We start from the raw sequence: 13,395 nt of genomic DNA on the forward strand, positions 1-13,395 counted from the left end.
CCATCCTCGTAGTATACACTTGATTAACTTTCCAATATTTGGCTCTGACTGATGGGCAGTGTATAGCTGGATACGATGTACACTGCGCAGCCATCAGTCAAAAGCCCAGATAATCAAATTTTGCAGCGCGGACCTCTGCACCACGTCCAGGAATAGAGCTAGTCAGGTTCAGGACCGTAACGATACGCCGTCACCAGTGGCGTGTGTCGCGCGGGGTAGCCGCTCGGTTAGGGGCGTCTTGCCACGGTCCGCGTGTTTGCCCCCGTCGGAGGTTCGAGTCCTCCCTCGGGCATGGATGTGTGTGTCGTCCTTAGCGTAAGTTAGTGTCAGTTAGATTACGTAGTGTGTAAGCTTAGGGACCGATGACTTCAGCAGTTTGGTCCCGTAAAACATTACCAGGAATTTCCAATTTACTTTGGCGTGACGACTTGCGCATGGTTTCTCGATTGAGGATCCGTTGCGCGAACAGCCCGATCTTGTTAGTATCACACATTCTTGACTGAGTTAAAATCCGGGGAGTCTGGAGGCCAGGGGAGTACGATAGACTTGTTATCCACGCACATGACACGTTCCGCTATCCTGCTGGTAGATGGCATCGTAACGAGGAAAAACAAGTGGTGGACATGGTCACCAAGGATAAATGCATACCTGATTAGATCCACTGTGCCTTCGAGAATGACGAGACAATGCGGGTAATATCAGTAAAACATTTCCCAGTCCATAACACTCCTTTAAAAATATACAAAACTACAAAGGCCGGTGGAAGGAGTGTTGTGGTATGGAAAAATGTTTCAATGGCATTACCTGCGTATATATGCTGTTTAATATATAATGATGTTTTGTGTATAGCTTGGTGACAGAATCAAAAATTGATTGAATTCTTATAGTAATAATTCACTAAACACCTGACATTCTTTGGACATGGAGCAGCAGATTAATTTGTTTGAGATTGGTAGGAAGCAACATGATCGTTTCCGCTCGTTTTCATAACCGCGATGCAGTCATACCCGTATCGACATTAAGGAACCAAAAGGTTAAGTGACTTTAAAAGAAATCAACACTACACAATTGCAGAGGACTGTTTCAGAAATTATAGGATAACGATAATGTTCCTCCTGTCTCAATGCTGCGAACGGTCCGTCAGCGTGATCGTAATTTCTGGAGATAGACTGGTACAAAATATTTAACATTCAAGTAATGAGAAGATGGAGATACGTAAGGATAATTTGTCTAAATAAGTACACTTCATATATAACACAAGTTTTTTAATGTTACGTACATTTTTATATTACAGGTACAATAGCTGGTGCGTATTAACAAAAGCTTTGCACATCTCAGGCAATACTTGAGATTAATGTTCTCTTGATGGTGCCTGATCGTAATTAATTAGATAAAACTGTATCTTTCGTGGTTGTTAAGACAATTAGCACATTTACAGACTATTTTGCACAAATTATAAGATACAGACTGCTGAACGCAACAAGTCCGCCTTTCATGGAATAGAAACAGTAAAAAAGTGAAGCGCTCAAGGCCTAATTTGCCTTGAAATAACAGGATTCCTTTTATACCATTTATCGATATGTGTATGTAGAGTTTTACAGCCGCCGCGCAAGAGCGGCGAAGAGAAAGAACAATAGATTCTGTCACTGGTATGCGACGGTTCATTTATTTTACATTACAATTGCTTCATAACTTCAAGCCATCAAGAGTTTACTATTGACCGTATACTAATGTTTGTGAGGCGAAAATTACCGATATTAGACCTTGTCCCTCCAAACGACTGTTACAAAGTGTTTGCTTTCAGACGTTTCATGCCATTGGTCCATAAAACGGTATTCTTGTGAAAACGGCACCTGTATCTCTAACGACGATCAGTTGTAGAATTTTGGAACACGTATTATGTTCGAGTATAATGACTTTTCTGGAGACTAGAAATCTACTGTCTAGGAATCAGCATGGGTTTCGATAGAGATGATCGTGTGAAACCCAGCTCGCGCTATTCGTCCACGACACTCAGAGGGCCATAGACACGGGTTCCCAGTTAGATGCCGTGTTTCTTTACTTCCGCAAGGCGTTTTATACAGTTCCCCACAGTAAGAGCATATGGACTATCAGACAAATTGTGTTATTGAAGAGTTCCTAGACAATAGAACGCCACATGTCATTTTCAATGGAGAGAAGTCTTCCGAAGTAAGGCTGATTTCAAGTGTGCCGCAGGGGAGTGTCGTAGGACCGTTGCTATTCACAATATACGTAAAGTACCTAGTGGACAACATCGGAGGTTCACTGAGGCTTTTTGCGAATGATGCTGTGGTATATCGAGAGGTTGCAACAACGGAAAATTGTACGGAAATGCAGGAGGATCTGCAGTAGCGAATTGACGCATGGTCCGGGGAATGGCAATTGAATCTCAATGTAGACAAATGTAATGTGCTGCGAATACATAGAAAGATTCTTTATCATTTAGCTACAATATAGCAGGTCAGCAACTGGAAGCAGTTAATTTCGTGAATTATCTGGGAGTAGGTATTAGGAGTGACATAAAATGGAACGATCATATAAAGTTGATCGTCGATAAAGCGGATACCAGACTGAGGGTAATTGGAAGAATCCTAAGGAAATGCAATCCGAAAACAAAGGAAATAGGTTACAGTACACTTGTTCGCCCACTGCTTGAATATTGCTCAGCAGTATGGGATCCGGACCAGATAGGGTTGACAGAAGAGATAAAGAAGATCCAGCGGAGAGCAGCGCGCTTCGTTCCAGGATCATTTAGCAATCGCGAAAGCGTTACAGAGATGATAGATAAACTCCAGTGGAAGACTCTGCAAGAGAGACGCTCAATAGCTCGATAAGGGCTTTTGTTGAAGTTTCGAGAACATACCTTCACCGAGGAGTCAAGCAGTATATTGCTCCCTCCTACGTATATCTCGCGCAGAGACCATGAGGATAAAAAGAGAGAGATTAGAGCCCACACAGAGGCATACCGACAGTCTTTCTTTCTACGAACAATACGAGACTGGATTACAAGGGCAACCGATAGAGGTACTCGAAGTAGCCTCCGTCACACACCGTCAGGTGGCTTGCGGAGTAAGGATGTAGATTTGGATGTAGATGTCGCCACTCGGCGGATGCCCTGCTGCAGTACTAGGATGCCAAATTCCAGTCTTCGTCGCCTGCTACGATGGCCCATACGCAGCCCAACCGTCGCTGAACGATTGTTAAGGAAGCGCTATTGGTAGCCCCGTTGGTTCATTTGGACGATCAGTTGCTTAACAGTTGCACGTCTATGCTCCCGTACGTTTCTCCGTAGCCGTTGTCGCTTTGTAACATACATGACCTGTGGGGTTCCTAAGATGCCGTGGCGCCGGTTTTGGATATTGCCATTTTGCCATCCATGGTACACCTTAACCCAGGCGGCACGTAAACTGTTTACAAATCCAGCCGTTGAGAAAATCTTACCACCCTTGTCCCAAAAGCCATTGATCATTCCATTTTTGGATTTCAGATAAATCGCTCCTTTTCTGAATTACGGCAACGACTGCAGTGTCCTCTACGTCCCCTGGACACGCTTTTATACCCTCCACTGTTAGTACTGCCACCTGCCATCTGCGAGTGCTTGTTGCACACTGACGTTGACCAGAGTTGGTTGTCTAATGAATGTGGCTGGACCTTGTACACTTCCACCCACGTTGCAGATGACGTTTCTCCATTTTCCCTTTATGCGGTATAAACCTTCGATAAGGTGCCTCTTTAACTCCAAACACTTTGGCTACCCTCCATACGAGCAACAACAATTTGCCCACGCTGGAATTCACGTAACTGGTACATAATGCACATACAACTGTTCGGACCACGGCGGCCACCTGCAACGTACTGACAACAGTACACATGTATCGTTCTTCCTCACATACAGCAGCTCAACTCGCAGTCCTGACTAGCAACTGCAGTTGTGTTCAAGCGTGCGTTTCTCACGGTGTTACCAAATTCTTGTACAACGGCTGTAATTTTCAAATAGCTTGCTACGACGGTCCATAAGGAAAATATTATGATCTTACACATTTTTAACGAATCTGAACAGTTTGGAGATCTTTACGACATCCATAATGCAACATTTACACTGTCACACTTCCAGCGGAGCATCAAGCATGCTACTGTCGCTTCGAATTCGTTCAAAATGTTTACACAGCAAGGTAGAAAAAAGAGACATAATGTCCTCCGAAAATTGCCTCCGTCATTTGTAACAAAACAGCGTTTGTTGTCCGTCTAAACTGCAGTAATGTACATGAATAATAGAGTCTCTTTTACATATAGGTAGGCCTACCATAAATTTCACCCCGTTTCCATTCAATTGGCGTTTTAGTTTACATCTAGTAGTAGCAATGAACTTATTTATAAGAAGATATTACTGAAAATTTTTAATGTGACTGCACGTAATATTGTTACTTGTTCTTTTTCTGGCATTTTTTCCACCTGTCAACGGCGATGCCGCAGTGGTAACACCGGTTGCCGTCAGATCACCGAAGTTAAACGCTGTCAGGCTGGTCTAGCACTTGGATGCGTGACCATCGTCTGCCGAGCGCAGTTGGCAAGCGGGGTGCACTCAACCCTTGTGAGGCAAACTCAGGAGCTACTTGATTGACAAGTAGCGGGTCTGGTCTCGTAAATTGAGATACAGCGGAGAGAGTGGTGTGCTGACCACATGCCCATGCGTATTCAGATCCATTGACTCCTGGGGGTCTGAGGATGATACGGCGGCCGGTCGGTACCGTTTGGCATTCCGAGGTCTGTTCGGACGGAATTTAGTTTAGTTTTTCTGTTCCACCTAGTACTGGACCCGCTTCTTCCGGATTTGACGAGTTTTGCTTTATTATTTACCATCGCGGGTAAATGCCCTTCTGGATGCCATAGGCATCAATGTAACCTAAGCGAAGAAGGTCTGTCAACAGTGAAAACTTTGTTCTGCAAGTTTTCGCATTTTAATCATTTGTGTAACGTTTCCTCGGAGGTGACTTTAAAGACCTGCCCAGCACTTTCATAAACGAGCGTAGTAAAACGTCTATGAAGCACTGTCAGGCTGGCCGGTGTCTCGACGATAAACAACTACCCCGTTTCATTCCAGGCCTGTGGCTTACCTCCCAGACTCGCAACGTAGCACGCTGCACTTTACGCTATACGACCTGGTCTGTCTGCACAAAATGGTCAGGTTTCTCGACACCCTAGTAATCTTGTGTTGGTAGTGCCTTCGTTGACTTGATCTTTTCGAAGAACCGTCGTATTTTCGCACTGAGAATAGGTCAGTGTTCGAAACAGGCATTAGCCATCACTTAAGATCTCTTATACGTCAGCCTGCTTCGTTTGGACGTGAACTGTGCTGTTTGTGACACTTTAAGTAAAATACATACTCTCAGTGCTTCGTCAGTGTGGGAAAAAAACAACGTTTATCCAGAAAAAAAACTGCAAGAAGTCCTGAATTACAGTGGAACCGATTTTGACTCGACGTTGGAGCGCTGTCAGGGGAACAGACGTATCTTCCACGATGGTCCAACGCTGTCTGCTGAAAGGTGAACTTGTAGCACAAATACACTTGTGTAACCTACCGTTGACCAAAAACCGTCAATGCTTCAAAACTACAGTGGGCACACGGACTCTGTCACTGGATGCTGCGTTGTGTTTTCGGAGGAGCCTAGCTTCAGGACTTCAACTTGGCTTAGAGTGATTGCCACATGTAGGTTAGACACTACTGTGGTGAACGCAGCATCGATGACTGCAGTATTCAGCGTCATAGAGGACAAACGCCAAGTGTGATGACGTGTAGTGCCACAGTTTATAAAATGTGATCTCATGTCCTGTGCACCTAGGGCAATCTGAATAGCAACAGCTGCACTGGGGAGGTCTTTGACCCCGAGACACTGCCCCTCATGCTGGCAGCTGCAACTGCAGACACTGTAACAGCTTTGGCCTGCTACGCTGATTTGAGACTAATCGTGCCAATGCCCTAAAACTTCTCCGTCACGTCGCCACGACTAGTCAGCTGCAGGCGCTTTTGTTGGCACCGTATCTCATGCTCCGCTGTCTGCACCTCCACACGTAGCCCGCTTTAGCTCTCTCAATCGCCGCCCCACTTCGGTCACGCTCTACGCTAACCACCGCCGAGGCCTCAGGCTCCCCGGCAGTTGCCCTGCAATCACGACGCTCCATTCCCCGAGATGCGTCCACCCTGATAGAAGAGCAGGTGACAACCTCTCCTCCATGTCACGCCACCACATCAAAGCTCCAAGTGGCGCTAGCTATCTCACAAACATCACGTGCTACGCCCCCTAGCCGCGTACTATCAAGACAGCAATGCTGGCGCCACCCGATTTGTAGGCTAGGAAGAAAGACATTATGCGAACAACAAATTTACGGCAAAGCATGCAGTGGGTTCGCCACCAGTATAGACAGGCCCTATCTGATTTCCTTGCTACAACATCTAGAGGCTCTGATAGCATCATATGGCGTACTGAGCTTCCGCGCTCGTTGATTATTTATCCAGGGTGACAATTATTGAACTATATGAAATAATGTTTCTTAAAAGACATCGCCGTTGACTGTATAAATCATTTATTATTACGACTGCAATTTCAGCATTATGGCCATTTTCAAGTAACACCGCAAAAGTTACCCAATCACATACATAGGTTAAGTAACCTTCAGCTAGACGATGATGAAATAAACGAGGAGCTAGATATCTAGCAGGAAGTAGCGATCAACAATGGTTTCACAGCGAAAATGGTCACAGAACTATTTGAACGGAAAGTTAAATAAGGCAGGGCACGGGGAACAAATAAAATTACACTTCCAAGAGATGATGTTAACTATAAAAAGCTAAGTTGCCAAATTACCACATTCAGGAGTAGTATCAGATAAAATTGCACAGGTTTTTAAGAAAACCAACGTAGGGACCAGCTTTCAAACAGACAATACATAAAGTAAAAAAATCAGGCATAGAACAGGTAGAACAAACCAGTTTGCAAGATCAGGTGTTTACAGAATAGAATGTGGCTCATGCACAAAGTGTCATATCGGACAAACTGGAAGGGCATTTAACGACATGTTTAAAGAACACATCAGGCAGACAGGGAGCAATACTTCTACCTTTAGCAAATATTTAATTGAGAATAAACATATGGTAAACAACATAGATTCATCCCTTAAAATACTGCATACAGTGCCTAGAAGTAGTATCATGAGTATTCTAGAAGAAATAGAAATTTACAATCGTATTAAAAATCGTACTAATGATCTACTTGATGATCAAACTGATTTAAAAAATTTTAGATTTTTACATAATTTCCAGTCCATTTTTTGTACAGATGATAGGTTGTAAAATGGTTTATAAGCGCAATACCTTGACATCTGATGGGAGTTTACCACCCTGACATTTTGTGTAGACAAGCGTGTAAATGATTTTTTTTTTAAAAAAAAAAAAAATACGCTGATACTTCAAAATTATATTAGTAACTGTGTAATGTCATATCTGCTACCACTTGCAATGTAACTATTCGCTTATTTTATGTATTTTAAGATCGCCGATTTTTATGTGATGTACCTGACCAGCTTTGTCGTAAATCATAAATAATAAATTTTATCAGTAATCCTGGTGTATTTTACTGTAAAGAAAAGTTTATAGAGTATAACGAGGAAAGAAATGCATACTCCAATGTATTTTCCTTTTTTATATTTTATAAATGAAATGTAGCCTCGAAATGTCATTGTATCCAAAGAATGTGATTTATTGTATAAATCTACTTCAACAGTGATTCATAGAACTGTACAGTTGTTTTAGACACTTACCGAAAACATTTTAGGCAATTTCAATGGTATAGTATACATATTTACTTAGTCGTGTTTGCTATAATAGAGCCTGGATGAAGGCTGCATCCTGTATTTGTGCTGTGGCATTGTGATGCTTTGTCCCAAGTTGGGGTGCTGCACAGTGAACTGCATTGCTGCCGAGCGTTTTACGCCACTCATTTTCCTAAAGAGTATAAGCATACAAAGTATAATATATCAGAGCTCAGCCTCCATCTCATTTATGAGCACTTAAGTGAATGTGAGAGATTATTAACAGATAACATATGTGTTATCCTGTATTGTGTTATGAATAAATATTCCCATCCTATCCTACTGCCCGTTACACTCATAGCACTATTCATAAATCTGTATGATGTCGACAGATGGAAAGACCTTAAGATATAAAGATTATAAGTGGCATCTTTGGTGTGCACTATCTTTGTTACGTGCACAGGCGGTATCTTTAGTAAATGAATTTTCGCGGCAGCGGAGTTGGCTCCACATGTTGTCAGTGTACATGAGCGTGTATGTGTTAGATTATTAGGAATGATGGTTGCATTGACAGTTCAGTACATAATTAACAACGTAGTACGATGTAATAAGTTCCGTACTCATTGGATCTTGTGGGACTCTCACACTTAAAAGTCTGCATTTTGACGACGACATGCAGTCATGTCAGATAGTCTTACATTCTGACAGAATGTAAGTAATGTACATCTCTCACCAATTTTTTTAATTGCGCTACTATCTTAATGAAATATTTGCTTAATAATGTATACACACCCAGTGCTTCACTTTTATTTTTTTGTGTTTAGGTAACTTTCGCAGTGTTACTTGAAATTTCAGTCGTAATAGTAAATATTTTGTACAGTCAACGGCCACTATGATGTATTTTAAGAAGTATCATCTGACTGTGAATCCCAACCATGAGAAGTTAATCATGTATGAAATAAAATCGTCATATCTTTCGAACGATTTGCGTTGGAACGTCCAAACTGCATGTTTGGCTGCGTGGCATGATGGGAATTACTGTGCGCATGTATGGTTTGGCTTAGCGACGGAGCCCACTTTCAATTGGATGGGTTCGTCAAAAAGCAAAATTCGCGCACTGAGGGACTGAGAATCCACATTTCGCGATCGAGAACTCCCTTCATCCTCAACGTGTGACTGAGTGGCATGCAATTCCCAGTCACGGAATAATCCGTGCGATATTCCTTGTGGCACCATGACTGCCGAAAGGTATGTGATGGTTTTGTATAATCATTTCATCCCTATTATCCAAAGCGACCCAGATTACGACAAGATGTGCTTCATGCAAGACGGAGCTTGACTCCATCAAAGCAGGAGAGTGTTTTAAGTCCTGGAGAAGCACTTTGGGGACCACCTTCTCGCTTTGGGGTATCCAGAGGCCACTGGCATGGTCCTCGATTGGCTTTCGTCTTTTCCGGATATGAGGTCATCGACAGCATCGCTGTTACGAACATCTGAGGATTATGCAAAGTTTCGCTATTCGTCGGCGCAAAATCATCGCCAATTATAGCAGGCATATCGAACATGTCATAACCTAAGTCCGAATATCTGTAGTGAAGTTAACTTGCTGAATAGAGTATGTAAACGCCGAAGTTTGTGTCTAATTTACGCTTTTCTAATATAGTTCAATAATTGTCAAGCTGTAGTTCGTAATTATCATCATTACCACAGGCATTTACTCGGTGACAAGTACGAAATATCTTTTGGTAGCTTTATCAGCGAATTCTTTGGTTGCTAAACAGTCCAATTTTGGAGCCACAGATTCTTCCGCAATAATGGCATACCCAGTTGGTGTTGACTGAATGGTGTAACAGGTTTGTCCCTCTCAAGACCTCTTGTTGTCTTTTGCTATCTCTACTACTATTCTACTGCACTTGTCTCTGCTTTTCAGAATTTAGTGTTCCTTGGTGAACGATTTGTCGCCATTTGGTTCAGTCTAGGGCTGAATTTCCCAACCACTTGTGTTTATTTGACATTTTGTCATATTTGACTTGAGGACACAATATATATATATATATATATATATATATATATATATTTTTTTTTTTTTTTGCGCTCTTCGGTTGGGGGAACATGATTTGCTTAGGGAGACGGGAATTTCGAGAGCGGATGGTATAACCAGCCGAGCGAAGTTGCTCTTTGACAATTTTTGTTTCCTTGCTGGTGGAGTTGGTTTCTTCCAAAATGCCGTTGTTTGTTCGCCGCTCCTGCCATTTTACTTTGAATATTCTCCTTTGGCTGCGTTGGTGGTGTTTTTCTAAGGACTTTAAGTGACGCCTGTAGGTGGTCCAGGTTTCATATCCATGAAGAAGTGTGGGCATGATTATGGCATTGTAGACTGTAAACTTAATGGTTCAAATTGCTCTGAGCACTATGGGACTTAACCGCTGAGGTCATCAGTCCTCTAGAACTTGGCACTACTTAAACCTAACTAACCTAAGGACACCAAACACTGTAAACTTAGTTTTAACACTCAGATCATGGTTATCAAACACTCTTTTGAAAGACGACCACATGCAATACTTGCACACTTCAGCCGGTGTTGAACTTTTGCATCTAATTTTGAATTTACAGAAAGATGGCTTCCCAGTATGTAAAACACTCTACAATCCCTAGACATGTTCCATCGACTGTGGTAACTGGAGCTGCTGCAGTGGTCCTTGGTGCCGGCTGATAGAGGACTTTCGTTTTGTCTGTGTTAGGCTATAGACCTATGGATTTGTATGGCAGACTGAATGCATTTAGGATAGTTAGAAGATCCTTCTCTGTGTTTACCAAGATAACTTTGTCATCAGCTTACTAAAGTTGGATGACAGCTATTGTGATTTTTAGCTTTAGCTGCTAAGATTGAATAGCTTACCACCAGTCCAATAACCTATTTCCACAAACAACATAGGTTTTCCTTAACAAGGTGAAGTATGCTTTGCTGGAAAAGAGAGCGGCATTCATGTCGTCTTGAAGAAGCCAAAGTATTTTGATGTATTTTTCAGGAAATCCGTTTTATGCCAGAATTATCTAGAGTGCTTCTCAATTAACAGAGACAAAGCTTTTAAGATCTATTAATACCTTGTATAGGGGTTGGTTCTGTTCTTCAGATTTTTGTTGCATATGCTTTGCACTGAAAATCATATCCGTCGTGTCCCGATTAGGTCTAAAGCCGCAATGAGTTTCAGGTAGGGTTTTTTCAGCTAGAGGACGTAGTCTGTTGGAGAGAATCCTAGCAAGGATCTTTCCAGCTGTTGAGAGTAATGATATTCCTTGGTAGTTTCCACAATAAGTTTTATCGCCTTTGATGAATACAGTAATAATATTGAGGTCACGCAGATTTGGAGCTATTCTCTCAATGTTCCAAGTCTTGGTAATAAGGATGTGAAAGTTTTTAATTGATTCGGAGCCATCAAGTCCAGGGGTTTTACATTCCTCAGATCGTGGAGAGCTTCTTCAACCTCTTGATGGGGAGGAGCATCACTAATATGGTCTTTACTGGGTTTTTGTGGTATTTTTGTAAAAACGTCTTCATAAACCTCTGAATCTCCGTTCACAAGCGAGACGTTCATCAAAGTGCTCCTTCCACCGACAGCCAATAGTGTACCGTTTTTAGATCGAAGGGAGTTTAGGTATTTTTGGAGGGCCTATAGATCGCTTTTGTGGCGGCGAAGAAGGCTCTGGAGTTGTTGTTTGCATCTAAATTTTCCATTTCGGTTCATTTTATAGTCCACCATTGGTTTTTGAAAGCTCTAGTTTTCCTTTGAACATCAGCTTTGGCATTGGGATAAGCTTGTTTTCTGTGGACTGATTTTGGATAATTTTGCCAGGCGTTGTAGGCCTCACTTTTTTTTATCTAACATGCTACGAATTTCATCATCATTTTAATCAAACCAGTGTTGATCTTTTCTTTCGATGAATCCAATTGATTTAATCCATTAGAGTACTATCACATCCTCAATCTGTAGAATATGTTTCATTGTGAAAAGAATCATCCTTCTCGGTATTGTCATTTTCACTAACATTAATGTATTTGTCAAATTTATAACTTTCTCGCCGTACATATTGTTCTACAAAATTTCGGGAGAACAGCGGGATAACTTGCTACTACGATGTTTCCGTGTTGAGTCTTCCGGTCATCTTCAGGTGAACTCTGACGAGCAATACACTAAGCTCCCCTATTTAAGATCCTGTCGGCACACGCGTGGTGTTCCTAGTTGGCACTGACCACCTGTTGCTTGGTCACATGTGCTTCTGCTCTAACTCAGTCCGCTCCTCTGCGGCCTCTCAGAGGAAAAAGCTCACCTCTTCGATATCAAAATACTAGCGCTTTCGGGATCTGTCAAGTACAACTTACAGTTGCGCAAAGCAGGTGTTTGCAGGATTCCGTGTGAATGCGGCAAATCTTTCGGAGGAGAGCTGTGCATGATCGCATTATAGAACACTTGCCTTCTCCAACAAATAAGTCCGTGATGGCTGAACGCTGTATTTCCATTGGTCATGGGATGAAATATAATGAACCAAAAATTGTGGCCCTTACGTAAAACACTTGGAGCTCAGCCATCAGCGAATTTGAATCCCTTATGAATCGAGACTGCTGTTTCCGGTTAAAATCTGCATCGCACCCGAATATGGAAAACCTCCATGCTCTGCGTAATCTGCATCGTCCTGCGATCTTACCGTGCGAAGACAACCAACCGATATCGAAGAGGCGAGCTTTCGCCATGGAGAGGGTGCAGAGCAACGCGTAGACTTGCAGCAGCACAGGCAAAGCATGAGCAATGCCAATTAGGAGCACCACGCATGTGCCTGCGAGATCTCACATACGGGAGCTTAGTATATTGCTCGTCAGTATTCAGCTGAACATTAGTAAAAGACCCTGTACCAAAATATCATACCAGCATGTTACACACATCCAGCCGTTCCCCGCAAATATTATAGAATAGTGATGTACCCACTTGCGTTCATAGGTCATCAACGATTAATGATGCAGCTTGGAAAGCATTCGTTTCGTGTACCGCTTACTGACGAACTTTCTTGTTACACTTAGGATGTAGCTCTAATTAGCCTACCCAGTTTTCACTGCAGAGAGCGGTAGAAGTCGAAGGACGTTGTAAGTCACTAAATTGTGAGAGAGGAACGTCTTTCGTCTATGCAAAGTTTGATCGGAGCAGCGACTACGGGAAGAACTACATACCACAGACAGAAGTAAATTGTCTTCAAAAGTGTACCGCAGCGCTGAAAGTCTAATGCGAAGCTTGACAGAGAGCCACGTACAGTCAGGTGTGTTTCCTATCTTTTCTCTTATCGTGTACCTTGGACCTATGTAGAATAGAGAGAAAATTATACACAACAGAGGAGGAGGAGAAAATTAATGTTTAATGTCCTGTCGACAACGTGGTTAGTATAGTCGGGGCACATACTCGGATTAGGGAAGAATAGAGAAGATAGTTGGTCGTTTCCTTTCAAAAGAACCACCTTGGCATTTCCCTTGACCGATTGAAGGAAGTCACCAAAAACATCTCTTTCAAATTCTAAAGATGG

This window comes from Schistocerca serialis, chromosome 1, assembly GCF_023864345.2.
Source record: "Schistocerca serialis cubense isolate TAMUIC-IGC-003099 chromosome 1, iqSchSeri2.2, whole genome shotgun sequence".
NCBI classification, from domain to species: domain Eukaryota; kingdom Metazoa; phylum Arthropoda; class Insecta; order Orthoptera; family Acrididae; genus Schistocerca; species Schistocerca serialis.